The 17,923-nt window shown below is 45.2% G+C and overlaps 1 protein-coding gene across 1 annotated transcript in view; it reads right to left on the bottom strand.

Moving 5' to 3' along the window:
- The window catches only part of LOC311111407 (cell migration-inducing and hyaluronan-binding protein-like), a gene marked incomplete at its 3' end in the record, with an annotated part of 102,053 nt that extends 84,751 nt beyond the window's left edge, over positions 1-17,302 (bottom strand). Inside the window, exon 1 of the mRNA XM_084154119.1 lies at positions 17,208-17,302. The remainder of the gene's footprint in view (positions 1-17,207) is intronic.
- Between the last annotated feature and the right edge of the window lie 621 nt (positions 17,303-17,923).

The raw sequence follows: 17,923 nt of genomic DNA, 5'->3' as shown, positions 1-17,923 counted from the left end.
TTCCATAAATCAACTGATGGGTTGATTGATACTGTGACTGAAGGTTTGCCATGTCTGTTTCTCATTGTACACAGAAGCCCATAAAGTAAGACAGTTACACGCCATCAACTGATTATTCACACACATGGGCACACACACACACACACATGGGCACACACACACACGGGCACACACACACACGGGCACACACACACACACACACACACACACGCCGACTTGATCAACCTGCCAGTGTCCTTTTAAAGGGTTCTTCAAAGAACTTATAGGGGTCCCCCACAGTTTCAATTTGAAGAACCCCTAAAGGATACTTCAGGAAACTTTTATTTTTAGAGTGTACAGTCCTCTCTACCCAGCCTGCACATGGTTGACATCAGCCAGTCCTCTCTACCCAGCCTCCACATGGTTGACATCAGCCAGTCCTCTCTACCCAGCCTCCACATGGTTGACATCAGCCAGTCCGCTCTACCCAGCCTCCACATGGTTGACATCAGCCAGTCCTCTCTACCCAGCCTCCACATGGTTGACATCAGCCAGTCCTCTCTACCCAGCCTCCACATGGTTGACATCAGCCAGTCCTCTCTACCCAGCCTGCACATGGTTGACATCAGCCAGTCCTCTCTACCCAGCCTCCACATGGTTGACATCAGCCAGTCCTCTCTACCCAGCCTGCACATGGTTGACATCAGCCAGTCCTCTCTACCCAGCCTCCACATGGTTGACATCAGCCAGTCCTCTCTACCCAGCCTCCACATGGTTGACATCAGCCAGTCCTCTCTACCCAGCCTCCACATGGTTGACATCAGCCAGTCCTCTCTACCCAGCCTCCACATGGTTGACATCAGCCAGTCCACTCTACCCAGCCTCCACATGGTTGACATCAGCCAGTCCTCTCTACCCAGCCTGCACATGGTTGACATCAGCCAGTCCTCTCTACCCAGCCTCCACATGGTTGACATCAGCCAGTCCTCTCTACCCAGCCTCCACATGGTTGACATCAGCCAGTCCTCTCTACCCAGCCTCCACATGGTTGACATCAGCCAGTCCTCTCTACCCAGCCTCCACATGGTTGACATCAGCCAATCCTCTCTACCCAGCCTCCACATGGTTGACATCAGCCAGTCAGTTTTAATACTAGAAACATATGGACTCCATTATTATGATGTATCAGATCTTATTGTTCCACTGTTTCACCATATCTTCCCTTTTCCCTCTCTGGAATATGGCTCCAGTATGTGTCTGTGTGTGTGTGTGTGTCTGTCAGTGTGTCAGTGTGTGTGTGTGTGTGTGTGTGTGTGTGTCTGTGTGTGTCCTTTTAAATAGCCTCTGCCGGCCAGACCTCTAGAGTCACAAACCTTTTTTATTCAGTTCTATAATTATATAACATGTGTGTTTAAGTATGTCCTTTATAGCTGGGACATTAAAGCACCATCTTTGAGGACTGTTTGTGCGCCCGTGTGTGTGTGTGTGTGTAGTGTGTGTGTGTGTGTGTGTAGTGTGTGTGTGTAGTGTGTGTGTGTGTGTGTGTGTGTGTAAGGTCCGCCAGATGAAGAGAGGATAACATCACTCCTACCCAGAACGCAGGGTGATTGGTCAGAGAGTGGCCTGTCAGTGGGACAGACACCAGCGGGGACAACGATGGGAGCAGGGTGACATTGCCATTAGATGCTGATCTTGTGTCAGTTTGGCATTTTCCCCACTAATGGTTAAGGTTAGGATTGGGGGAGGGGAAGCTGATCCTCGATCTGGCCTTTCACTCTGTCTGCAATAACATCCAGAAGGAAGAGTGTGTCTCTGTGGTGCTGATTATGGTTAGCATATACATATAACACACACACAAACGGAGGCACACACACACACTGTACATTCGAGAGCACAGAGTCGCACACCCTCTCATACACAGGGAGCCTGTTTTCCATTCGTTTTGTCACTGCTTGCTTTTATTGCTCCCTGACAGGTTCTCAGCCTGCCTGAGAATGGGACAGCAAATGAAGACTAGGCAGAGTGCTAAACAGGAGTCAATGTGTGTGTGTGTTTATACATGTTTTACTATACTTATGAGTACCAGAAGTCCTCATAAGTAAAAAGGCTATTTCATGCTTAGGGGTTAGGTTTAGGGTTAGGGTAAGGGTTAGGGATAGGTTTAGGGGTTAGGGTAAGGGTTAGGGATAGGTTTAGGGGTTAGGGTAAGGGTTAGGGATAGGTTTAGGGGTAGGTTAGGGAATAAATAATTTTGAATGGGAATAAATTGTTGGTCCCCAAAAAGTCCTCACAAATATTGTAAGACATAGCCGAGTGTGTGTACTAAATTAAGGAATGTGATAAGCAAACTCCCTCTCTCTCTCACACACAAACATGCACACATACACAGATGAGGGGAATGTGTGTTGAATGGTGAATCCTTCTGAGACGATCTAAGCATAAACACGCAGTCCTGATGACACAAGCTGCATGTTAAATAACAACTTCTTTACCATAGATGTCTTTTTTCTGACCAGGGCTGATTATTAGGCACCAAACAGAATAGAATGGACTGAAACAGGGAGGGACTACGTGAACTTGTCCAATAAGAAATACTAGTTTTGGTTTGGACAAATGAATACGACCCAGTATTCTCTAGTCACAGCTATTGTATAGGAATACACTGGTTAAGTGGTCTTAAACCATCAGAAACAACGATTCCTACACAATTTACTTAACTTTTTAAAAATAATAATAAAAAATAGTTCTGAACACGTCATTCTTCTAAGAGAAGTGCACTGTATAGTCTTGTGTGTGTGTGTGTTTCTCTCTGTGTGTGTGTGTGTGTGTGTTTCTCTCTGTGTGTGTGTGTGTGTGTGTGTCAATAAAGTAAACACCTAGCTAGCTAACTGTGTTTTCATTGACAACTCATTGCTCAACCTGTGGATTCCACAGAGGTAAAATACACACGCAGACACTGTACATAAACACACTGTAAAGTACACACATACACACACTAACACACAACCTGGAGCGACAAAGCATCCATCAACAAGAAGCTGCTCAGGAGCAGAAAGAGTCCTTATCAATTAACTAATAAATGATTGAATAAATGAATGAATGGATAGATCAATAAATGAATTACTAAATGAACGAACACACAAAACAAATTAAGAATTTAATTATGGTACACTGCTCAAAAAAATAAAGGGAACACTTAAACAACACAATGTAACTCCAAGTCAATCACACTTCTGTGAAATCAAACTGTCCACTTAGGAAGCAACACTGATTGACAATACATTTCACATGCTGTTGTGCAAATGGAATAGACAACAGGTGGAAATTATAGGCAATTAGCAAGACACCCCCAATAAAGGAGTGGTTCTGCAGGTGGTAACCACAGACCACTTCTCAGTTCCTATGCTTCCTGGCTGATGTTTTGGTCACTTTTGAATGCTGGCGGTGCTTTCACTCTAGTGGTAGCATGAGACGGAGTCTAAAACCCACACAAACACAAGTGGCTCAGGTAGTGCAGCTCATCCAGGATGGCACATCAATGCGAGCTGTGGCAAGAAGGTTTGCTGTGTCTGTCAGCGTAGTGTCCAGAGCATGGAGGCGCTACCAGGAGACAGGCCAGTACATCAGGAGACGTGGAGGAGGCCGTAGGAGGGCAACAACCCAGCAGTAGGACCGCTGCCTCTGCCTTTGTGCAAGGAGGAGCAGGAGGAGCACTGCCAGAGCCCTGCAAAATGACCTCCATGAGGGTGGTATGAGGGCCCGACGTCCACAGGTGGGGGTTGTGCTTACAGCCCAACACCGTGCAGGACGTTCGGCATTTGCCAGAGAACACCAAGATTGGCAAATTCGCCACTGGTGCCCTGTGCTCTTCACAGATGAAAGCAGGTTCACACCGAGCACATGTGACAGACGTGACAGAGTCTGGAGACGCCGTGGAGAACGTTCTGCTGCCTGCAACATCCTCCAGCATGACCGGTTTGGCGGTGGGTCAGTCATGGTGTGGGGTGGCATTTCTTTGGGGGGCCGCACAGCCCTCCATGTGCTCGCCAGAGGTAGCCTGACTGCCATTAGGTACCGAGATGAGATCCTCAGACCCGTTGTGAGACCATATGCTGGTGCGGTTGGCCCTGGGTTCCTCCTTATGCAAGACAATGCTAGACCTCATGTGGCTGGAGTGTGTCAGCAGTTCCTGCAAGAGGAAGGCATTGATGCTATTGACTGGCCCGCCCGTTCCCCAGACCTGAATCCAATTGAGCACATCTGGGACATCATGTCTCGCTCCATCCACCAACGCCACGTTGCACCACAGACTGTCCAGGAGTTGGCGGATGCTTTAGTCCAGATCTGGGAGGAGATCCCTCAGGAGACCACCCGCCACCTCATCAGGAGCATGCCCAGGCATTGTAGGGAGGTCATACAGGCACGTGGAGGCCACACACACTACTGAGCCTCATTTTGACTTGTTTTAAGGACATTACATCAAAGTTGGATCAGCCTGTAGTGTGGTTTTCCACTTTAACTTTGAGTGTGACTCCAAATCCAGACCTCCATGGGTTGATACATTTGATTTCCATTGATAATTTCTGTGTGATTTTGTTGTCAGTACATTCAACTATGTAAAGAAAAAAGTATTTAATAAGATTATTTCATTCATTCAGATCTAGGATGTGTTATTTTAGTGTTCCCTTTATTCTTTTGAGCAGTGTACAATAGTATCATCTTGGGTTTTGTCCCTAGTTGGGATGATCTTTAAGATGGGTAGCCCAACACAGACAGGATTTGTCCCTAGTTGGGATGATATTTAAAATCGGTAGCCCAACACAGACTTACTCCATAGTGACAGTCAGTGGAAAAATCTGAGAGAAATTATTCAGCAGAACAGACAGACCTGGAGATCTCGATCCCTCTCCTCTCCTCTCCTCTCCTCTCCTCTCCTCTCCTCTCCTCTCCTCTCCTCTCCTCTCCTCTCCTCTCCTCTCCTCTCCTCTCCTCTCCTCTCCTCTCCTCTCCTCTCCTCTCCTCTCCTCTCCTCTCCTCTCCTCTCCTCTCCTCTCCTCTCCTCTCCTCTCCTCTCTCTGAAGGAAGGATGGATGTGGCCACGCTCACTGTGTGTATGTAACATGGTCTTGCCTGAGCTAACAAACACACCCATCTGTGCACACCTCCTGTGCTCTCAACATCTGCAATATCACAATCTATTGCAACACAACATAATGCAATACTACACTACAAAACATAATGCAACACAATACAAAGCAACCCAATATGTTGCAGCGCAAAACACAATCTGGATCTGTAGTGAGAGGCTATGGAATTCTGTTTAGTCAAACAAAAACAATCCAAAGGACAGGGGCTTCTTTTAAAAACAACAAGATGCTTTCATTCACTAAACCTGTTTATCATTGTTCTCTTCCAAACCACCGCACACACCCACACCCTCTTACAACAAACATACACACTCACACACACAGTCACAGAAAACATCACACGTCATAAAGTATCATCGCTGCAAATTCCAGACAAAACTTAGTGATTCAAGCTCTTTCACTCTTCCAATTGAAGGTGCCTTTTTGAAAATACATAAAGGCGTTCTTAGAAACTGAGGGAGGCGGAGAGGAGAGATATAAAGCAATAAAAAAAACTCAATTCAGGTCCGTATGCTACAGCTGCATTACTGGTCTCAGCTATGGTTAGAGTGGAGAGTGAGAGAAGACGAAAACCCTCTTCTTCTACCATTTAGTGCAAAACGAAATCCCTTCCTCAATGGAATATGTCTACCTGTCAAACTAGTTGTCATGGAACAATCCACAAGAAATAATGTCTTGACAATAGTTTAGTTTTAGGATAGAAATAAATACGTATTAAAATGAGTGCTTCTGAAAATGTATATCACTGAAACACATTGAACTTCAAAGTGATGGTTGTTCAACAATCTCTCCTTTCATTAATTTCTGGAAGACTTGTAAACATCTAGACTGAACTCCCCAGTTGGTATGAGATATCAGGAAAATAACCTTACAGAAAAAAGAACATATTTTCTCTTCCATTTTCTTCTTTCACGCTTTCTTTCCTTCCCTTTTAAATTCTATCTATATTCATACTCTTGTTCTGGGAGGGTTGGGTTCTCCCATCTCATAGCCCTCTGGGTGCTGGGGAACTTGAAATGTACACACACACACACACACACACACACAGCAGATTTGAATGCACACACACTCAGGCAGATGCACGCAAACACACATATGCACACAACCACATGCTCTCTCACACACACACACACACACACACACACACAGCAGAGTTGTGCACACACACACTGGGACTGTGCTCCCACCCATCCAGGACATCTACTTGAAACAATGCCTGAGGCAGGCCTGCAGCATCATCTAGGATCCCACACCCCCCCGCCACCAGCTGTTCACTCCCTTACCGTCGGGCAGACGGTATCAGAACATGAGGTCTGATACCAACAGGCTCTGAGACAATTTCTATCTACAAGCCATCAGACTGCTGAACACTTGAACTGGACTGACCACCTGCTCTGATTCTCCACACCTTAGCAGACATACACTCACCCACACGCACAGTGAGTGTACAAAACATTAAGAACACCTGCACTTTCCATTATATAGACTGACCAGGTGAATCCATGTGGAAGCTATTATCCCTTGTTGATGTCTCTTGTTAAAACCACTTCAAATCAGGGTTGATGAAGGGGAGAAGACAGGTTAAAGAAGGATTTCGAAGCCTTGAGACAATTGAGACATGGATTATGTATGTGTGCCATTCAAAGGGTGAATGGGCAAGACAAAAGATTTAAGTGCCTTTGAACGTCATCCTGTAGGGAAGAAAGAGCCCACGCTATGATAAACACTCTGTATGGGTCCTGGCCTAAAAACAAATTAAAAGCACACTCACCTCCAATGACTGGAGAAACTACATCAGGAGGACATACACATCCCTGGGGTCTCATTTAACACACACACGCGCACACACACACACACACACAGATCTTGTTGGCTTATATAAGTCTTGAATAAGTAATACATGCTCAAGTGAACAACTACACACTACACACTACACATGCCGTTAGCATCGTCGGAATCACCTCAACATGACTTATCATCCGAGCTAAGCAAAATTAAAAGATGTAATCAATTCTGCCTCTCCAGTTTTCCTACATTAATTCAGAACACGAGACACAAATCTGGGGCTGGTACTGCTGAATTACTAGGTTAAACCAACCATCTAACATCAGAAACAAGCCTTGGGGAGACAGACAGACAGACAGACAGACAGACAGACAGACAGACAGACAGACAGACACTCCCAACAATGACATCGGCAACTGGCCTTGGATAGAGATATATACAGAAAGAGAGAGAGAGAGAAACACACACACATAAACTGTGTGCCATACGACAGCCATCATCTAGATGAGATTGACATGTAGCAGCAGATGAAAGACTCAGCCCTCTTTTCAATCCTCCCTGCAGTCACATTCTACTGAGGTCTCTCACTTTCACACATCCATTATTCACTACACTACATGGTGTGGCGAGAACACACACTCACAGAGAAGAACACACACACTCACAGAGAAGAACACACACACTCACAGAGAAGAACACACACACTCACAGAGATGAACACACACTCCCAGAGAAGAACACACACACTCACAGAGAAGAACACACACACACTCACAGAGAAGAACACACACACTCACAGAGAAGAACACACACACTCACAGAGAAGAACACACACACTCACAGAAAAGAACACACACACACTCACAGAAAAGAACACACACACACACACTCACAGAAAAGAACACACACACACACACTCACAGAAAAGAACACACACACTCACAGAAAAGAACACACACACTCACAGAAAAGCACACACACACTCACAGAAAAGCACACACACACTCACAGAAAAGCACACATACACTCACAGAAAAGCACACACAAACACTGTGATAACAACATGCAGTTCTGGGGATTGACTCATGGAATCTGTGCCTTGCAGAACACTGGGGAGCAAGCTGTCGGGGAGCGCTTACACAGCTTAATCTGTGTGTGTGTATTTGTATATGTACAGTGAGGGAAGAAAGTGTTTGATCCCCTGCTGATTTTGTGCGTTTGCCCACTGACAAAGACATGATCAGTCTATAATTTTAATGGTAGGTTTATTTGAACAGTGAGAGACAGAATAACAACAACAAAATCCAGAAAAACGCATGTCAAAAATGTTATAAATTGATTTGCATTTTAATGAGGGAAATAAGTATTTGACCCCTCTGCAAAACATGACTTAGTACTTGGTGGCAAAACACTTGTTGGGAATCACAGAGGTCAGACGTTTCTTGTAGTTGGCCACTAGGTTTGCACACATCTCAGGAGGGATTTTGTCCCACTCCTCTTTGCAGATCTTCTCCAAGTCATTAAGGTTTCGAGGCTGACGTTTGGCAACTCAAACCTTTAGCTCCCTCCACAAATGTTCTATGGGATTAAGGTCTGGAGACTGGCTAGGCCACTCTAGGACCTTAATGTGCTTCTTCTTGAGCCACTCCTTTGTTGCCTTGGCCGTGTGTTTTGGGTAATTGTCATGCTGGAATACCCATCCACGACCCATTTTCAATGCCCTGACTGAGGGAAGGAGGTTCTCACCCAAGATTTGACGGTACATGGCCCCGTCCATCGTCCCTTTGATGCGGTGAAGTTGTCCTGTCCCCTTAGCAGAAAAACACCCCCAAAGCATAATGTTTCCACCTCCATGTTTGACGGTGGGGATGGTGTTCTTGGGGTCATAGGCAGCATTCCTCCTCCTCCAAACACGGCAAGTTGAGTTGATGCCAAAGAGCTCCATTTAGGTCTCATCTGACCACAACACTTTCACCCAGTTCTCCTCTGAATCATTCAGATGTTCATTGGCAAACTTCAGACGGGCCTGTATATGTGCTTTCTTGAGCAGGAGGACCTTGCGGGCGCTGCAGGATTTCAGTCCTTCACGGCGTAGTGTGTTACCTATTGTTTTCTTGGTGACTATGGTCCCAGCTGCCTTGAGATCATTGACAAGATCCTCCCGTGTAGTTCTGGGCTGATTCCTCACCATTCTCATGATCATTGCAACTCCACGAGGTGAGATCTTGCATGGAGCCCCAGGCCGAGGGAGATTGACAGGTCTTTTGTGTTTCTTCCATTTGCGAATAATCGCACCAACTGTTGTCACCTTCTCACCAAGCTGCTTGGCAATGGTCTTGTAGCCCATTCCAGCCTTGTGTAGGTCCTTGGAGAGCTCTTTGGTCTTGGCCATGGTGGAGAGTTTGGAATCTGATTGATTCCTTCTGTGGACAGGTGTCTTTTATACAGGTAACACACTGAGATTAGGAGCACTCCGTTTAAGAGTGTGCTCCTAATCTCAGCTCGTTACCTGTATAAAAGACACCTGGGAGCCAGAAATCTTTCTGATTGAGAGGGGGTCAAATACTTATTTCCCTCATTAAAATGCAAATCAATTTATAACATTTTTGACATGCGTTTCTCTGGATTTGTTTGTTGTTATTCTGTCTCTCACTGTTCAAATAAACCTACCATTAAAATTATAGACTGATCATGTCTTTGTCAGTGGGCAAACGTACAAAATCAGCAGGGGATCAAATACTTTTTTCCCTCACTGTATTTGTATATGTGTGTGTGTGTGTGTGTGTGTGTGTGTGTGTGTGTGTGTGTGTGTGTGTTTACTCACCTTGTCACCACAGTCAAGCGGGCTGGATCCACTCTTGTTCCCACAGTCTTCCTGAAACACAGAGAAAATCACAAGTCACATTTAGGTTTTTTGTCTATTCAACTCAGTCCTGCATGAAAGAAATCCAGAAAATGAATAACATGAAATGTTTTCTCCCCCCATTACTTAGATGTTTGTTCTCTTACAGTATATTATTCCTTGAGAGCTTGATTCTCAGATTGTATTAGATTGATTCAAGCGTTAAATGTGTTTTTCTTTGCAAAATGAAACCAGTCGAAACCTGGTGGTGACAAAATGTCTCCTATGATTTGTGATAGGCTGGATGGAAAAAGTCCTATTTCTCCTCCAAGATGTGACAGTAACTTGTTTGGTATTCTACCAGCTCTATCCATTTCCTCTTTTCATCAAGGGAATATGATGGGATCTCTCTCTCTCTTTCTGTCTCTGTCCTCAACCCCCCTCTCTCTTTCTCCAATCCCATCTTCCTCTCCTTCTTTCTGTCAAACCAAATCGCTCTCCAAACCATCCCTCTCTCCATCCCCTTCTATTTTCTCCAATTGCAGCTCTCTCCAACCCAATCTCTCTCCCTTCCAACCCCTCCCTCCCTCCCTCCCTCCCTCCCTCCTCCAATTCCATCACCCCCCCCCCCCCCCCCCCCCATACTCTCTAGGTAGTGGCAGGTAGTTTATTCCCTCCTGTTCTGACAGATGTCAGCTTTGACAAACCTGCCCCATTCTCCACAAGGATTACTCTCCTTCCAAGAGATATGGCTCTGTGCATCGCATCCTCTAACTCATTACAACACACACACACACACCTACACACTAGTGCCGTCAAATTCTAATCTGGCCCTTGAAGCCGGTTCCACAGCTTTTTTTCATTCTTCCCCTCTAATCAGGGACTGATTTCAACCTGCGACACCAGGTGGGTGCAATAATTATCAGGTAGAACAGAAAATCTGCAGGCTCCGGACCTCGTAGGGTAAGAGATGAATACTCTAGAGGTTTATGCCTTATTAGAGGAATATGTAACATTCTGGCTCTCATATCCCAGAGGAGAGTAGACATGTGTGGACAAAACATTATGAACACCTGCTGAAAGCTATGAATCCCTTATTGATGTCACTTGTTAAATCCACTTCAATGAGTGTAGATGAAGGACAGGTTAAAGACTGATTTTTAAGCCTTGAGACAGGATTGTGTGTGTGTGCCATTCAGAGGGCTTATGGGCAAGACAGAAGGCTTAAGTGCCTTTGAATGGGGTATGGTAGTAGGTGCCAGGCGCACCGGTTTGATTGTGTCAAGAACTGCAACACTGCTGGGTTTTTCACGCTCAACAGTTTCCCGTGTATATCAAGAATGGTCACCACCCAAAGGACATCCAGCCAACTTGACACAACTGTGGGAAGCATTGGAGTCAACATGGGCCAGCATCCCTGTGGAACGCTTTCGACAACTTGTAGAGTCCACGCCCCAACGAATTGAGACTGTTCTGAGGGCATTAATGTTAACATTTACCATGCACAATGCTCCCTTAATGATAAATCATCCAAATGTACCCTGTTGCCAAATCCAATCCCCCCGTGGTTTCAGGCCTAACCCCCGCTCTCCATTACACTTCTATTACTCATCGCCAGCCCAACCCTGCCACACACACTGCAGTCCTCCTGTATGAGGATATTGAGGCTAGCCTGTCCAAGCACATCTCTTGGTCGGGCTAGGTCGGGCTTGCATATACAGCCAGGTGTCCCAACTGTGTGTGTGTGTGTGTATGTGTATGTGTATGTGTATGTGTATGTGTGTGTGTGTGTGTGTTTGTGTGTGTGTGTGTGTGTGTGTGTGTGTCTCCTCAGGATAAGCCGTAAAGAACATGAGGACAGTGGTGTGATGTTTAGACAGTATGGAGAGTGGCCCGTCTGCATCTCGTCTGACAGAACCATGTCAGGTCAAATGGCTGCTGAGGAAAACCCTGATTAGACATGAAGCATTCTTGGCCCATCATGTCGAGCCTCTAAGGGCTTGTATCAAGATACCAAAACACACACACACACTGACAAATGAAAAACACAGGCACACAACAAATACCAGAGAAAAAGGATCCATACGGCCCCTTTCCAACTGGAGAGCCTTAGATAGCTTAGCTTGCATTTTGGATAACAGGAAGTTAACTGTTGAATGCAGCCCGCAGTCTAAGGCATACTGTTTATCTATTAAATCTGAATTCTAAATGTTTTATCCATGTGAGGATTTCATATGGGACACGTCATCATTCATACACGTTTACGCTAGCTAGTCTTATTCAATAATGTATAAGCCTACAGCTCTACTATCGCAGTTCCAATTAGATATTTCTGTTTGGACAGTGGAACCTCTTTCAGACTACAATACAAAGTAGCTATACAGTGTACAGTAAGTCCTGTGTCAAACAATGTGAAAAATCTCATTTGTGATGTGTGTGCCACAGGTGGCTGGTGGCACCTTAATTAGGGAGGACAGGCTCATAGTAATGGCTGGAACAGAATACCACTCCATTCCAGCCATTATTATGAGCCGTCCTCCCCTCACCAGCCTCCTGTGGTGTGTGCTTTACTTAGACGTGTGCATAACTTACTATATGCATCAGTGGAGGCTGGTGAGGGGAGGATGGCTCATAGTAATGTCTGAAATGGAATGGAATGGAATGGTATCATGTGTTTGGTACCATTCCATAGATTCCGTTCCAGACATTACTATGAGCACGTCCTCCAATTTAAAGTGCCACCAGCCACCACTGGTATGCATTGATGTCAATAGATTTGTATGGAAATCTTGAGTTACATGCAAGGACCTCAAGATAGGATTTTAGCCCAAGTGTCTACAACGTGTCCTTGTAAGGGCCTTTCTGAGTGTACTTCTAAATCAATGTGACATATTGTGAGAACTATGAAGGGTCAGAGTGAGAGTGAGAGTGAGAGAGATCTGTCAGTGTCCACCTGTCTGTCTGTCTGCCGGGTCACATTAGGGCTAGACAAGTCAGCCCATAGGCCTCAAACAACCACCCAAAATAACACACACATGCATGTACACACACACACACACACACACACACACACACAAAGACATGTAGCTGGACACCAAAATAACCCCAAGTGGAGGAGAAGAAAGCAAGAGGCTAAGCCAAGCCAAGGAAACGCTGGGTATCAATTTACACCATGTTATCCACTTCTTGGACCTATCACAGTTTTATTTCATTAATTAAATCCTTAGCCTCAGGCTGCGTCCCAAATGGCACCGTATTCCCTACATACTGAACTCCTTTTGATAAGGGCTCATAGGGCTCTGGTCAAAAATTGTGCACACTGTAGGAATAGGGTGCCATTTGGGATGAATCCTAAGATACATGCCAGGGGGAACTAGCTGCAAGGCTGGCAGGGCGAGGCGGGACAACAACCACTTGGATCAATTTCACACCCCATTAAGGGCATGATGGATAGGCCAAAACTACTAGGGTATACATCCCAAATGGCACCCTATTCCCTATTGGGCCCTGTTCAACAGTAGTGCACTATGTAGGGAATAGGGTGCCATTTGGTTTCTGACTGCGCACCTTGTACAATATAATATGAAGAGCTGGTATTTTCCTAAGGAGGAGGCAGAGAGCAACTCGCCAAGCCAGAAGGCTTGTACAGGCACATGAGAGAGGGAAGGGCTGGAGCCCTGGTGGTTTCCTGGAGTAAATGGTGACCTCTGGCAGCTCGCCCACTCATCCACGGTGGCAGTGTGTGTGTGTGTGTGTGTGTGTGTGTGTGCTCCCCAGTGTTCCACAACAGATGTGTGCCAAGAACTCCTGAATCTCTGTCTCAGAGAGTGACTCGCCCACATACAGTAGAAATAGACCTAGCAGAATGGACATAGAAATAGACCTAGCAGAATGGACATAGAAATAGACCTAGCAGAATGGACATAGAAATAGACCTAGCAGAATGGACATAGAAATAGACCTAGCAGAATGGACATAGAAATAGACCTAGCAGAATGGACATAGAAATAGACCTAGCAGAATGGACATAGAAATAGACCTAGCAGAATGGACATAGAAATAGACCTAGCAGAATGGACATAGAAATAGACCTAGCAGAATGGACATAGAAATAGACCTAGCAGAATGGACATAGAAATAGACCTAGCAGAATGGACATAGAAATAGACCTAGCAGAATGGACATAGAAATAGACCTTGTAGAATTAACATAGAAAACCACCTAGCAGAATTAACATAGAAATGGACTTGTCAGAATGTACATATAAAAAAAAACGTGCACAATGAACATTGAAATATACATGGCAGAATTAACATAGAAATAGACTTGGCATATTGAACATAGAAACAGACCTAGCAGATTGAACATAGCTCAGACAAAAATGCAGACGAGCTGCTAACAAGTTAGAAGGGATGTGACAAAAAGGAGTAGCACGCTGCTTCGCGTTCCACCAGCCTGAAATTCACTGGATTTGTCCACTACATATCGTTGCACGCGCGCACACACACACACAAACATTGCTGCATGCAAACAGCATTTAGAATGGCCATGAGGGTCTGAGAGATGAGGATATGATATGAGTCAATGCATTGAGCATTCTGATTGCTGCAGCCACTATGAGCCACAAGAACATGAATGGAATGTCCTTTATAGTCATTATATTTCTATGCTAAGAAAACCCCAGAACAGGCTCAAATAGATGGAGCGATACTGGTAGCTGTCAGAGTAATAATTAGACTATAGGCCTCTCTCTCTCCATCTCTCTTTATAGCTCTCCTCAATCTCTTTCTTACTCCCACTCAGCCTCTCTTTCTCTCTCTCTACTTCCCTCTCAGCCTCTCTTCCCCTCTCTCTCTTTCTCTCTCTCTCTACTTCCCTCTCCAGACATCTCTTCCCCTCTCTCTCTTTCTCGCTCTACACTTCCCTCTCCAGACATCTCTTCCCCTCTCTTTCTCTCTACTTCCCTCTCCAGACATCTCTTCCCCTCTCTCTCTTTCTCTACACTTCCCTCTCCAGACATCTCTTCCCCTCTCTCTCTTTCTCTCTACACTTCCCTCTCCAGACATCTCTTCCCCTCTCTTTCTCTCTCTACACTTCCCTCTCCAGACATCTCTTCCCCTCTCTCTTTCTCTCTCTACACTTCCCTCTCCAGACATCTCTTCCCCTCTCTCTCTACACTTCCCTCTCCAGACATCTCTTCCCCTCTCTCGCTTTCTCTCTACACTTCCCTCTCCAGACATCTCTTCCCCTCTCTCTTTCTCTACACTTCCCTCTCCAGACATCTCTTCCCCTCTCTCTCTTTCTCCTTCTCTCTCCCAGCATCTCTCCGTCCTCCCCCCATCTTAATCTATAAGTGTCTCCACCACCACACCTACAGTATGTGATATCCACCACCACACCTACAGTATGTGATATCCACCACCACACTGACATATGATATACTGTAGTGCCTATTTTAAACACTTCATGACAAATGGGGTTGTCTCTGTTATTCTGCTCATTCTACAGATGTCTTCAAGAGTAACCCTGGTAAGAGGGTATCACACACACACACACACACACACACCTGCCCCTTAGGCCATGTATGCACAGTCATATTTGCAAGTCAAAAGAAGACAAGGAAAGGTTGCACTCACCTGCTGTATTCCTGTTTTCTTCTCAAGACTCTGGGTACTTCCCTCTCTTCTTCTCTCCTCTCTTCTCTTTATCTGTCCTTTCTCCTTCTCTCCTCTCCTCTCTTCATCTGTCCTTTCTCCTCTCCTCTCTTCATCTGTCCTTTCTCCTCCTCTCCTCTCTTGTCCTCTCTCCTCTCCTCTCCTCTCCTCTCCTCAGTTATGGGTTATGTGTGGAAAACCAGAGTAGATTCTGAATATACCAATTAGTTTGTAAATCTCTAGCTGTCAGTCAAACACAGGTAGCTGTTTCTCTGAGATGCTTTGAGATTCCCAGCACTGATTACATGGTTCCAATAGGTGTTCCTACTTCAATCCCTGTTCTGTGGCTCTAATGTGGACCTCTGTTGCTTCTAAACATCTCTCCCTCTCTCTCTGTCTCTCTCTCGCTGTTCTCACTGCTCTCTCTCTCGCTCCTCTCTCTCTTATGCAGGGCTCTTGTCAATTATGTCCTTGAAATCCGGTCTTAGTCATTCCTTTCCTGAGATTTGATACCACCATCATCATCATCATCATCATCTCTGCTAGCTATGCATATTTTACAAGAGCGACTGAAAGAAGGGGGGGGGGGGGGCAGTACAGGGTTAACGTTTTCCCATTCTTAAATCTGACACACACACATACACACACTGCTTATTGACTGACCACTAAGCCCTCTAAAGACTTCAATTACAGCAGGAAATCCATTCACTTATTAAACAGCCGAAGCTCAAATGTTGTCATATTCTAAGCATGTCTTACATTCATCATCAATATTCTCTTACAGCATCAGTCAAACCTGAATTGTCACATGCTCATCACTCATTCCACATATCCTGATAATGAATTAACATATAGGCTACATAGGCTAGTATAAACTAAACTAACGCTGCTCTTACCTCCCTATACTGGCTGAGTTCAATTAAATCACCGATTAGCTATAGGTTCCTATATGGGCGCATCAATCTGAAAAACACTAATACTATAGGCAAACCATATAATACAACTTGAATAATATATAGACATGTTGAAAATCACGCAATGTAGGAAGAATATAAAAAACACATACCTGATGACTGTGCACTTGATGCCTCCTAGCAGCGATTCCGGGCGCGCACGTTACGAGAAGCAAGCGCAAGAGACAGTAGCACATGCGAACGGAGCGCGTGAATATACACAACATAGGCTACCCTTGCTGCACAGTATCATATTATACAACATCATGCACGAAACAGCCCTATAAATAGAATTTGTGATTTTAACAATGCTACCACTTGCGCGAGTTGTGCTTGCTTTCGCGGTGAAACGTGTTGGCACATGATAAAGTCGTCTATGCACGGATACGGTACCAGTATTGCTGTCATACACGGTCAAAGTCTATAAGGATGGCATTGTGTAAATTGCATTAATTACATATAGGGATACAAATATATTTGTTTAAAAGCTAATGGCACGAGCAGACCGATTTGTTTTGACACTGATCAATGACACCGGGAGGAGATGAGCTCGAACGAACCGCAAAAAGGCGCACCTTGAAAACAAACACCTCTGGTCCTTACAGCCACAGCTGGCACTGGCCGCTTCTTTCTGTAGGCTGTACAGTCCACAACGACCCAAAACAGTCTGTTTTATTCCTATTAGCAGGCTAGACTACCGATACACCGGTGGCTTTGTCTTTGACACCCGAGTAAGAGCGGAGCGAAGAGCAAAAGAGAGGCGCGCAGCGTTCTGGAGTTGTTTTAAAATCCCCAAAATATTTAGTAGTTGCCTATAAACTCCACGGAGATCGAGAGACGCACCAACCTGTAGCATAAGCCAACCGTTGTCTAGTCGACTCCTTTGGGAAGTGCGGTCTTGGTGAGGACACACAGGAGATGTGACAGGGACAATGAGTTCATGTGTCAGGTCTGGTATAGCGGAGAGAAGAGGCGCTCTGATATTTATACACTCATCTCCTCTCCGCTCCGCGCGAGCCTGGCGCTTCTGAACATGCTGTTTACACCAGCAGAGGCAGGAGGACACGCCCACAGCGCACTCATTGGACTCGTTCATTTCTAAGCCATTTCTATCATTCCATTGACGCAAGCCTCTTTCTTACTTACTTACTCTTTCTTACTACCCACCTACCCACCCACCCACCCACCCATCTTTCACACTCAGTGGCGGCTGGCCGATAGAGGGCGCTAGGGCGCCGCCCCCTTAAATAAAATTATTTTAAAAAATAAAATAAAAAATAAATAAAAATAATAATAATAATAATAAAAACATCAGTATGTCAATATTTGTGTGTTTGAAATATGGAATGCACACAGTAATATGTGTAAGATATGATAGAAAATCATATTCGCAACCTTTCCTCTGCCTGTCAAACGCCTCGTCAGCTCTGGGCGATACAGAAAGTGCCCCGAGGAGGCGGGTCTACGTAGCAGTTAAGCCAATTGCTAATTTAAGATATGAATGTATGACATAAAATGTAGCCAATCAGCGATCTTAAATCGAATCCAAGGAGGGCGATTATT

Source organism: Coregonus lavaretus (assembly GCF_964263955.1).
Source record: "Coregonus lavaretus genome assembly, chromosome: 37".
NCBI classification, from domain to species: domain Eukaryota; kingdom Metazoa; phylum Chordata; class Actinopteri; order Salmoniformes; family Salmonidae; genus Coregonus; species Coregonus lavaretus.
This window is presented reverse-complemented; position numbering and strand designations above follow the sequence as displayed.